Source organism: Gossypium arboreum, chromosome 2 (assembly GCF_025698485.1).
Source record: "Gossypium arboreum isolate Shixiya-1 chromosome 2, ASM2569848v2, whole genome shotgun sequence".
Taxonomy (NCBI): Eukaryota; Viridiplantae; Streptophyta; class Magnoliopsida; order Malvales; family Malvaceae; genus Gossypium; species Gossypium arboreum.
In genome coordinates, this window is record NC_069071.1 from 63594994 (window position 1) to 63605901 (window position 10908).

The 10908-nt window shown below is 34.1% G+C and overlaps 1 pseudogene; it reads left to right on the forward strand.

The window, feature by feature from the left end:
* The first annotated feature begins 606 nt into the window (after positions 1-606).
* LOC108465556 (uncharacterized) lies at positions 607-2198 on the forward strand (annotated as a pseudogene).
* The last annotated feature ends 8710 nt before the right edge of the window (positions 2199-10908 follow it).

Below are 10908 nucleotides of genomic sequence, written 5' to 3' on the forward strand. Positions count from 1 at the left end.
TGTTTTCTTTTCCTTTCTTTTTTTAATTGATTTCTCCATTTACAATATGATTTTTGTTCATAATTTTTTTTCTGCTATTTCTTTTGTTTCAAACTTTGGGTTTTCTTCATTCCTTTGTTGATCCAACAATTGGTGTAACTTTCTACTTATTCTAAGGCTGAGGTTAATTGGATCCTTGGGAAGTACTATAGTCTTTGATTTTTTCTTCTGAATGTGTGTGCTTATAGTAAGCAATAGATTATATATCTTAATTTTTTTTTTGTTTAAGGGACTGAATTTTACCAATTTCTTGTTTAGTTTGGATAATGCAAATAAATTGAAGAAATTCACACCTTACTCTTTCCTGATTTTGATGTGGAAAATCCCTTTATTGCATTAATTTTATACATTAGCAGATGTAGTTCTTGTTATGTATTTCTAAAAAACAATGTTGGAAGTGTATCTACCTTTGGTTCATTTTGTCTTTGTGGATTGTTGCATTCAATAAGCCATTTTTACTGAAACACGGTCCTAGGAGCTTCAATCTCTTTATACGTAACTTAACTGATGATAAATCTGATCTTTTTAAACATTGGTTTCATATGACAAAGAGTATTGCTCTGTAATATGATTGGTTTGTCTTGCACTTTTGTCATTCTATTTTCTGGATTTTATGATTCAGTTTATGTTCCTTTGTTCACCTCTTGCAAATTCCAGTACTCAAAAGATGGAAATGTCACTGCATTGATATGGGGAGCATCACTACAATCACGATCTGATCGGCAGAAGGACCAAGTTGAGACAAATCCTGAACAGTTGGCAGCTGCATCAGCTCAAGCTGATATATCCTTAAAACTTTGTGCATTTTTTCTTTGTTGTTATTGAATTGGCATTTGATTTTGTGTTCATTACAGTATAAAAAAAAATTAGTTCTCTGGTCACTAGTGTTGGCCTTTCCAGTGATTCCTAGTGATGATTTAAATCTTGTAAATCATGATAAGTGTCTAGAAGGGACTAGTTTTTTGTGTTCGTTAGCAATTGCCTTATTATCTAAAGCTTTAGTTTTTATAAATGTGCTTGCACTGTGTTTAATTTGAAATGATAATTTTTTCTACTTAGCTGCTTTCACCAAAAGCCATTTTTAGAGCTAACTTGAATTTGTTAATTTCTGCAACTTACACCAATGTCATCGGCATAAAAACATAGAGCTAGTGTAGCTTTTACTAGAAATATCTTTCGTGTGTTCTGATTTAGTGACATGTTCAAGATTCTTAGCTTTGTTGTGAAATTAACTTCAAGGTACAGAATGACTGCATCGAGGCAGAGTAACACGAGTTATTGGGTGGTACCATTCACATCCCCATATTACTGTTCTTCCTTCTCATGTTGGTAAGTTTTGAACATTTAGTTTTGTTTTTGCAAAAAATCTTAATTTGCTGATCTAGCTTTTTGATACGAAAATATATTCGTCTGTTTGAAGCATTATATTGAAATAAGTTGGGAGAATAACATGATAATCTTTGTGTGTGCACTCTTTTGTTTCAGTTTGAGTAGAAATTTCACATGTACAGTTCCCTTTTTGAAATCCTAAGTTGTTTTTGTTTGTTTACTTGTATCATGAATTATTGAATGGACAGGTGCTTAGTCCTTTTTGCATCTCTAGGTTATTCAATTTTCGGTCACACTCTCCTATTAACTATTGGATGTATTTTATATTTAATCCAATGGTTGCAAATTAAGATGATTGGTTTTCTAGTCCTGTTAATTTTCAACCTGGCAAGTATGGAACCACATCCTTAAGATTTGAACCCATGACATTGTGTAGCTGGTATGAGAGTGTTTGCTTATTGGTGAAACTTGACGAAGAGGATTCTTCATTGTGTAGGCATAGTGGGATTGTTTATTGGTCATTACTTTTAACTGAAACCCACTTTTGGTTATTTCTTGTTAGATAGTGTCATATTTATGATTGATTGCGGGGCATTGAAAAGATTTTCTACTTTTACCTTCTGCAAATGTGCGGACTCAGGCAATGTATCAACTTCTAGATTCTGGATTTATGGACTCATATTTTCTTGTTTTAGTGAAGATACAAACAAGGTTAGTGCTTCATTATAGAAGTTCTTGGTAACCCCGGAAAGCTCAATAAATATATTGTGATAATTCAGGTGGGAAGAATACAAGTCATTGCTTTTCAGTCATTGCTTTATCACCACTGAATAGAAGCTCAGTTATCGATCTGGAGTCATCTCTAAGCTCTTCTAAAAATCCATTGTTGACATCTGGATCTGCAGAAGTAGATAGTCACATGCAAGACACCAGTGATTCCAGACCAGTTCAAGGATCTGCCAAGGTGCAATTTATGATTGTTGAAGTTAAAATTTGTCATATATCTTGTTACCGTATCAGGGCTCTTAAACGAGCGAAAGTGAGGAGATAAGTAATGCTTTAGATGATGGAATGGAACATCTTTGTGTATTATGCTGCACAAATTTTAGTTTCCATAAACAAAGTGCTTCTTTAGATTTGTTGTTACCTTGCTTAACTTCTTTCTTAGTGATTGCTCTAATTTCCTCTGAGAATTTTTCTACTTGGAAAAATTCAAAATGTTTAGGCAAAAATGGGCTATTCCTACTGTTAAGGGAAACTATTGTTATAAAAGAATATTTAACTATAAAAGATTAAAAATAATTATCATTTTATCTAATAAATAATTTAAATTGATTATATAATTCATTAAAATATTTATAATAAAATATTAGAAGATAAATTTTAATATTTTATTAAATGAATTTATAAATTCACATATTTTAATAATTTTATATAAGTAAAATAATTTAAAAACTTCTATTATATATCAATTCTAATATGATGTCCTTAATAGTCATTTTTTATTTTCACCTCACCGCTATAGTCTGCGTTTGAATCCAAACACATACTCCACCATTATTTCTAATCTCACTGTTACAGTATCCAATCTCACCGCTACAGTAACTAATCTCACCGCCACCGTTGTTTTTAACCTCACCGGAGGTAACCACACTGCCCATTCAAACTAAGCCTAAGTCAATATATTCCACATGGCGTGGCACACGAGCGTGCGACTTGGCCGTGTGGCATAAGTCAATATACCCTACAGGTTTGGCACGGCCTAGCACACGTCCTGATACACAGGAGTGTGAGGCCATTTTGAAGGGCACGTGAAATGGTCACATAGGCGTGTGGTTGGCCTTGTGACCCAAGTCAAAGAGTTACACGGGGTCGGGCACGGACTCGGAGATGACCATGTAATCCCATTTCGAATGTACACACAGCATGTGAAACGGGCGTGTCTTTGGCCGTGTGTCTTACACGGCCGGGCCACACGGGCGTAAGTCCCCTGTATTTTGTAAAATTTTCTACGTGTTCCAAAAATTTCCTAAGATATCGGTTTAGTCTCGAACCACTTTCAAAGTATGATTTGGGCCTCGTTGGCTCGTATTAGGGACAATGTGATTGATTATGAATGACTTGTATTTGAAATTGATATTTGTATGAGAAATGTATGTTCGTTTGTGAAATAAGTCTAGTAATGCTCTGTAATCCTATTTTGGTGATAGAAATGAGTTAAAGGTGTTAAATTTATTGGTATCAGAGCTACGATTTAGTAGATTCTAGGACTAATGTAGCGTATGTGAGAGTTTAGCTATACATGCCATAAATAACCTGTGATACTGTGATATCTCCTGGCAGTTTTAAATCGTATTTTTATATAGTAATGAATCCCAGTTGAGTAGTGGCTAATGATGTTGAGAGTAATGCGCCAGCCTTCGTTCACAGAGTAGTGCTATCTGAGTTGAGGTTTGTATCCGGTAGTTAGGGAGGAGAGGCCAAAGAAGCCTTCTTCCAAATGATGAACAAGTGGTTTACTAAGTTTGTCCAAACTAATCCGATTGCTCAGCAACCTCCACCCTCACCTATTCTCCAACCGGTCCCTGTAGCTCCTCAAGGTTTAGAACCTTTACGCTTAAGCAAGCTCCCTGTTGATAAAATTTGAAAGTATGGGGTTGAAGAGTTTAGAGCTACCATTGATGATGATCTTGAGAGAGCCAAGTTTTGGTTTGAGAATATGATCAGAGTATTTGATGAACTATCTTGCATGCCAACTTAATACGTAAAAAGCACCGTATCACTTCTGAGAGACACTACATATCAGTGGTGGAATACTTTCATATCTGTGGTGCCGAGAGAATGGGTCACATGGGAATTCTTTCAAACTGAGTTTAAAAAGAAATATATAAGCCAGTGGTTTATCGACCAGACGGGCAAGGAACTTTTGGAATTGAAACAGGGTCGAATGTCTGTGACTGAGTACCAGAGAGAGTTTATGAGATTCAGTAAATATGCTAGAGAATGTGTTTCCACAAAGGCAATTATGTGTAAATGATTCGAAGATGGGTTGAACGAAGACATTAGACTTCTAGTCAGGATTCTAGAGTTGAAAAAATTTGTTGTGTTAGTCGGTAGAGCATGAAAAGCTGAGGAACTGGGCAAAGAAAAGAGAAAAGTTGATTTCGAGGCTAGAGATTCGGGAAAGACATCGATGAGTAAATCCTATCACTCCTCATCGAAGAAATCACAACATTCATTTAATTGTTCAAATGCTTCTGTGAGGTATTCTAATAGAGATCGTGGAAAGCAATAAACGAGTCTAAAGCTCAAGCCACTTTAGTATCGAGTGTTGGTAGTGTTAGAACCAACAAACCTGAGTGTCAATAGTGTGGAAAACGACATTTTTGAGACTGTTGGATGAATAATAAAGGTTGTTTCAAATGTGGCTCACTAGATCACTTCATTCAGGATTGTTCTGAGTTACTTGAGAAAGATAAATATCAAAATGCAAGACTGAGTAACACAGCTGCTAAAGGGAGACCACCTAGAAATACGGGAAATGTGACTAGTAGAAAAGGAGTGACAAAGGACTCTGCTATGAGATCTGAGGCTAGAGTACCAGCCAGAGCTTACGCTATCGCGCTCGCAAAGATACGTCATCACCAGATGTTATCACTGGTACATTTTCTCTCTATGACACTGATGTAATTGCTTTGATTGATCTTGGATCGACTTATTCATATATTTATATGAATTTAGTGTCTAGTAAGAATTTTCCTATTGAGTCTACTGAATTTGTGATTAAAGTATCAAATCCCTTAGGCAAGTATGTCTTAGTTGATAAAGTTTGCATGAATTCTCCTTTGATGCTTGAGGTTACTATTTTTAGGCTAATTTGATGCTTTTACCGTTTGATGAATTCGATGTAATTTTGGGTATGGATTGGTTGACTCTGCATGATGCTGTAGTGAATTGTAGATGAAAGTCTATCAAATTGAAATGTTAGAATAGTGAAATCCTTCGAATTGAATCTAATGAGCTAAGTGGTTTGCCTGTTGTGATATTGTCTATGTTAGCTTAGAAATATGTGAGAAAAGGTTTTGATGCTTACCTTGCGTGTTTACTAGATACAAAAGTGTCTAAATTGAAGATTGAGTCAGTGCCAGTAGTTTGTGAATATCCGAATATGCTTCCAGAGGAATTATCGAGGTTGCCAATGATCAAAGAAGTCGAATTTGCTATTGAATTAGTGCAGGGAACATCACCAATATCAATAGCTCCCTACAGAATGGCTCCAACGGAAATGAAAGAGTTGAAATCTCAGTTGCAAGAGTTAACAGATAAAGGTTTTACAAGACCTATTTTTTCACCCTGGGGTGCACCAATTCTGTTCGTAAAGAAGAAAGATGGATCGATAAGACTGTGTATTGACTATTGTTAGCTCAACAAGGTTACGATTAAAAATAAGTATCATTTACCGAGATTTGAAGATTTTTTTGATCAGTTGAAATGAGCAACAGTATTTTCGAAGATTGATCTAAGATCTGGCTATTATCAGTTACAAGTTAAAGATTCAGATGTGCCAAAAACTGCATTCAGAACAAGGTACGGGCATTATGAATTCCTTGTTATGCCATTCGAATTAACTAATGCTCTCGTAGTTTTTATAGATTTGATGAATAGAATTTTTAGACTGTATTTAGACAGATTCTTTTTTGTATTCATTGATGACATTCTGATCTATTCCCGAGATGAATCTGAGCATGCTGAACATTTTAGAATTATATTACAAACATTGAGAGACAAGTAACTATTTGTTAAATTTAGAAAATACGAGTTTTGACTCCGAGAGGTTAGATTTTTGGGACATATTGTTTCAGCAGAAGGTATCTGAGTTTATCCGAGCAAGATTTCAATAGTTGTTGACCGGAAACTACCAATAAACATATCTGAAGTTAGAAGTTTTCTGGGATTAGCTGGCTACTATCGGCATTTTGTGAAAGGATTCTCGATGATTGCTACACTGATGACTCGATTACTATAGAAAGATGTAAAGTTTGAGTGGTCCAAGAAATGCCAACAGAGTTGTGAATAGTTGGAAGCGTCGTTAACTGAAGCACCAGTTTTAGTTCAACCTGAATCGGGTAAAGAGTTTGTAATTTTCAATGACGCGTCATTGAACGGTTTGGGATGTGTTTTGATGCAAGAAGGAAAAGTGATATCTTATGCTTCCAGATAGTTAAAACTGCATGAAAAGAACTATCCGACACATGACTTAGAGTTGGCTGCTATTGTATTTGCATTAAAAATTTGGCGACATCATTTATTCGGTGAGAAGTGTCATATCTTTACTAATCACAAGAGTTTGAAGTATATAATGACTCAAAAAGATTTGAATTTGTGACAATGAAGATGGCTCGAGTTATTGAAAGATTATGAGTTAGTGATTGATTATCATCCAGGGAAAGCGAATGTAGTCATGGATGCTCTGAGTAGAAAATCTTTGTTTGTCTTACGGGCGATGAACACACAGTTAAATTTGTTTGATGATGGTTCAATTTTAGCTGAGTTAAAAGCTAAACCGTTATTTCTTCAGCAAATTTGTGAATCTCAGAAGTATGATAATGATTTGCAAGCTAAAAGAGTGCAATACGAGTCGACTAATAATTCAGAGTATCAGATTGGATCCGATGATTATTTAATGTTTCGAGGTAGAAATTGTGTACCAAAGAATCCTAAGCTTATTCAGAAAATTCTATACGAAGCACATAGGGGTTGTTAATTTGTTCATCCGGGGAGTACTAAAATGTATAATGATTTCAAACAGTTGTATTGGTGATCGGGCATGAAACGAGACATTTCAGAGTTTATGTCAAGATGCTTGGTTTGTCAGCAAGTCAAAGTCGAACATCAAGTGCCTTGGAGATTATTACAACCAGCGATGATACCAGACTGGAAATGGGATAGAGTTACGATGGATTTCTTATCGAGATTACCCCTCTCTCCGAAAAAGAAAGATACTATTTGGGTTGTCATTTATCGACTGACGACGTCTACACAATTCGTTATGGCACATACAGACTTTTCACTCGATAGATTAGATGAGTTGTACATCTCTAAGATCGTTAGATTACACAGGGTGCCAGTTTCTATTATTTCTGATAGAGATTTGAGGTTTACATCGCGGTTTTGGAAGAAATTGCAAGAAGCTTTGGGTACATGGTTGCACTTTAGTACTGCATTTCATTTGCAAACCGACAGCTAGTCTAAGAAAATAATTCAGATTCTCGAAGATATGCTTTGTTGTTGTGTTCTAGAGTTTGAAGGCAACTGGGAAAAATATTTATTGTTGGTTGAATTCACGTATAACAACAGTTTTTAGTCGAGCATAAAGATGGCAACATATGAAGCATTGTATGGTCGCAAATGCAGAACTCCATTGTACTGGACCGAGTTTAGTGAGAAAAAGATTCACGGAGTTGATTTGGTTAGAGTGACAGAAGAGAAAGTGAAAGTAATTTGCGATAGTTTGAAAGCAGCTTTAGATCGACAGAAATCGCATGCATATTTGAAACATAGAGACATTGAATTTCAAATTAGCAATAAAGTATTTTTAAAAGTATCTCCGTGGAAGAAGATTCTTCGATTTGGTCACAAAGGCAAATTGAGTCCACGATTTATCGGGCCATACGAGATTATTGAAAGAATAGGGGCAGTGGCATATCGACTAGCTTTACCGTTAGAGTTAGAAAAGATTCACAATGTATTTCATGTTTCGATTTCGCATTGATATAGATTAGATCCGTCACACGTAATTTTTCCGGCAGAGATTGAAATTCAGTCCGATATGACGTATAGCGAAGAACCGATCATAATTCTAGATCGAGAGATTAAATAGTTGAGAAACAAAAACATAGCTTTAGTGAGGTTCTATGGCAACGGCATGGCATCGAAGAAGTTACATAGGAACCCAAGGAAGCTATGAGAAAACAGTACCCTAACCTATTTTCTGGTAAGATTTTCGGGGACAAAAATTCCTAAGGGGGGAGAGTTGTAACAACCCGTTTTTAGTCAAATTAGAATAGTGGTTTCGGGACCACAAATCAAAGGTCAAAATAATTATTTTATTATTATTTTAATGTCTACAGCCTGATAGTATGATTGTGTAAAAATTTCGTCAATAAATTTTATCATTTGAGTGCTCAATTTGATAACAAAGGACTAAATTGCGTAAAGTATAAACGTAGAGTTCTATTAGCTAAAGGTGTCTAATAGCTATAGAACTCTAAAGTGGAAGTCCTTATATGGTAAATAGCCCAATAATATGATAGTGGTGATAATGGCTTGGTATTATTGAAATTTGTTATAAATTAAAAGGTTAATTAAGTAATTTAACAATTAAGGTTAATTAAAATAAAACAAAACAAAATTTATTTCCTATTCATCTTCTTCAACCGATTATTCAAGGGAAAGAAACCAGTTTTCCTTCATCTAGGGTTCGGTCACTTTGAAGCTTGATTGATCAAGAAAAGTGAAATTCGGATTTAGATTGGGGGAAAAGCAAAGTTTTGGACTAATTGATCCATTTCGTTGTTTTTGCATTAGAGGTAAGCTCATATGTTAATAAGCATTACTATAATTGTGTTTTAAATGCCTTATTATTGAATTTAATTGTTTATATGAACTTACGGATATGTTCGACGAAGATTCAGCATTGTGAAATCCCAGTATCTTAGGAATAGATTAAGATACAAATGATATGTCATTAGGGGTTATGTGATTTGGGTACTGGTTCGTATGTCTTACCAGTGGCTGAGTTATCCGGCATGTGTTGCGAATTCTCGTCAGCTTATGTAAGCAACACCGTGTAGCTACGTCATGACCGTTAGCTTGTGTGAGCAGACCCGTTGATAGTCCGAGAGTGAGCATTATAAGAGATATGAGATTGAGATAGCTTCTGTAACAGCCTGATTTAGACCCTAATCGGAACTGTGGTTTTGGGACCACGAATCCGAGTAAAAAAATATTTAAATATTATTTTCCGTGTTTATTATATGCAAATTTGCATGTGTGAATGTTTTGTATGAAAATTTGATCGTTTGTGTGCTTAATATAATAAAAATGTTTAATCGCGTAAATTGAAAAATTGATAGTTTATTTTATAAAGACCAATTTGTTAATGGCTTTATAAATTGAAGTATTTATGTTGTAAATAAACCTTTAGACTATGTGATTGCCGAATGTATCCTTATTATGTATGTTTTTGTTATTAGTTTTAAAAGGTTAAATATGTAATTAGGTAAATAATAAAAATGTTATAATATAAAATAAATAATAAAATGATGTTCATATATGCATGCTTTGACCGAAAATAAAAAGAAAGAAAAGAAACTAAAGCTTGGTGATATTCGGCCATTTCTCAAGCTTGATTCAAGGTTAGTTTAGTCTCAGTTTTTGATAATTTTTACATTTTTGAGATTGTTGCTTTGAATACTATCTGACCCATGTTAGAATTTATGATTTTGATGAATGTTTTGAGTTGTTCCATTGATGAATATTTGTGTTTTGTGATGCTTGATGATGAAATATAAAAAATATGTTTTAGATTAACATGTTTTGTATTGGAATTTTTGATGAATTTGAGTAATTAGGGCTAAATTGAAAAATAATAAATTAAAGGACTAAATTATGAAATAAATGAAATATATGGACTAGTATGAGTATAAGGAATATTCGCCTAACTATGTTGTTGTGAGATTGTGCATATATGAAGTTGAGTTTTGATTCATGAGTATATATATATATATTTGAATGTAAGCATACTTGGTATAATGTCATTTTGGGAATGAAAAGTTGAATGATATTATGCTAAATGTGATACATTAGCATTCGGCCAAGGTAACTTATTTGTGTAAAAGTCTAAGTTATAAATAAATAAGATGATATGTTTGAGATTAAGTATAACAATAATGTTATAATTTGGCTTGTTTTAAATGCTTTGATTATTCTTTTGAATGATTAAATTTGCTTATGACTTACGAAGCTAAATTAGCTTACTTTGTGTATTTATGTTTACCTCTGTTTTATAGATTTCGGATTCAAGTTACAAGCTCGGGGATCGTCAGCAAAGTCTAACACACTATCGATTGCCTTCGGTATTTTATAAACTGAATTTTTAAACTTATGGCATGTATAGGCTGGAACATGTTTTGAAACGACGAACTTTGGTTTTGTATAAAGCCATGTGAAAATGGCTTGGTATTTATGCTTAGTCTTGGTTTTATGTGTGCTTAGTTATTATGTTTAATGAGCTATGCATAAATGTGGTAAAAATTCATTTCAGTTAAAGTTTATTTGGTTATCATGTTGTATATCATGGTTGAACATAATTTCTGTTATATGAAAGTCTTGAGGATTGGTTGTTGATTTCGAATGTGGCATGAAGAAATTGGTTATGTTATATGATTATAAATACATATAAATATTTAATCTTGATTTGAGCTTATATTGGAAGTGTATCTGAGTATATGATGCATGTGAAAATGTTTTGTATATCTG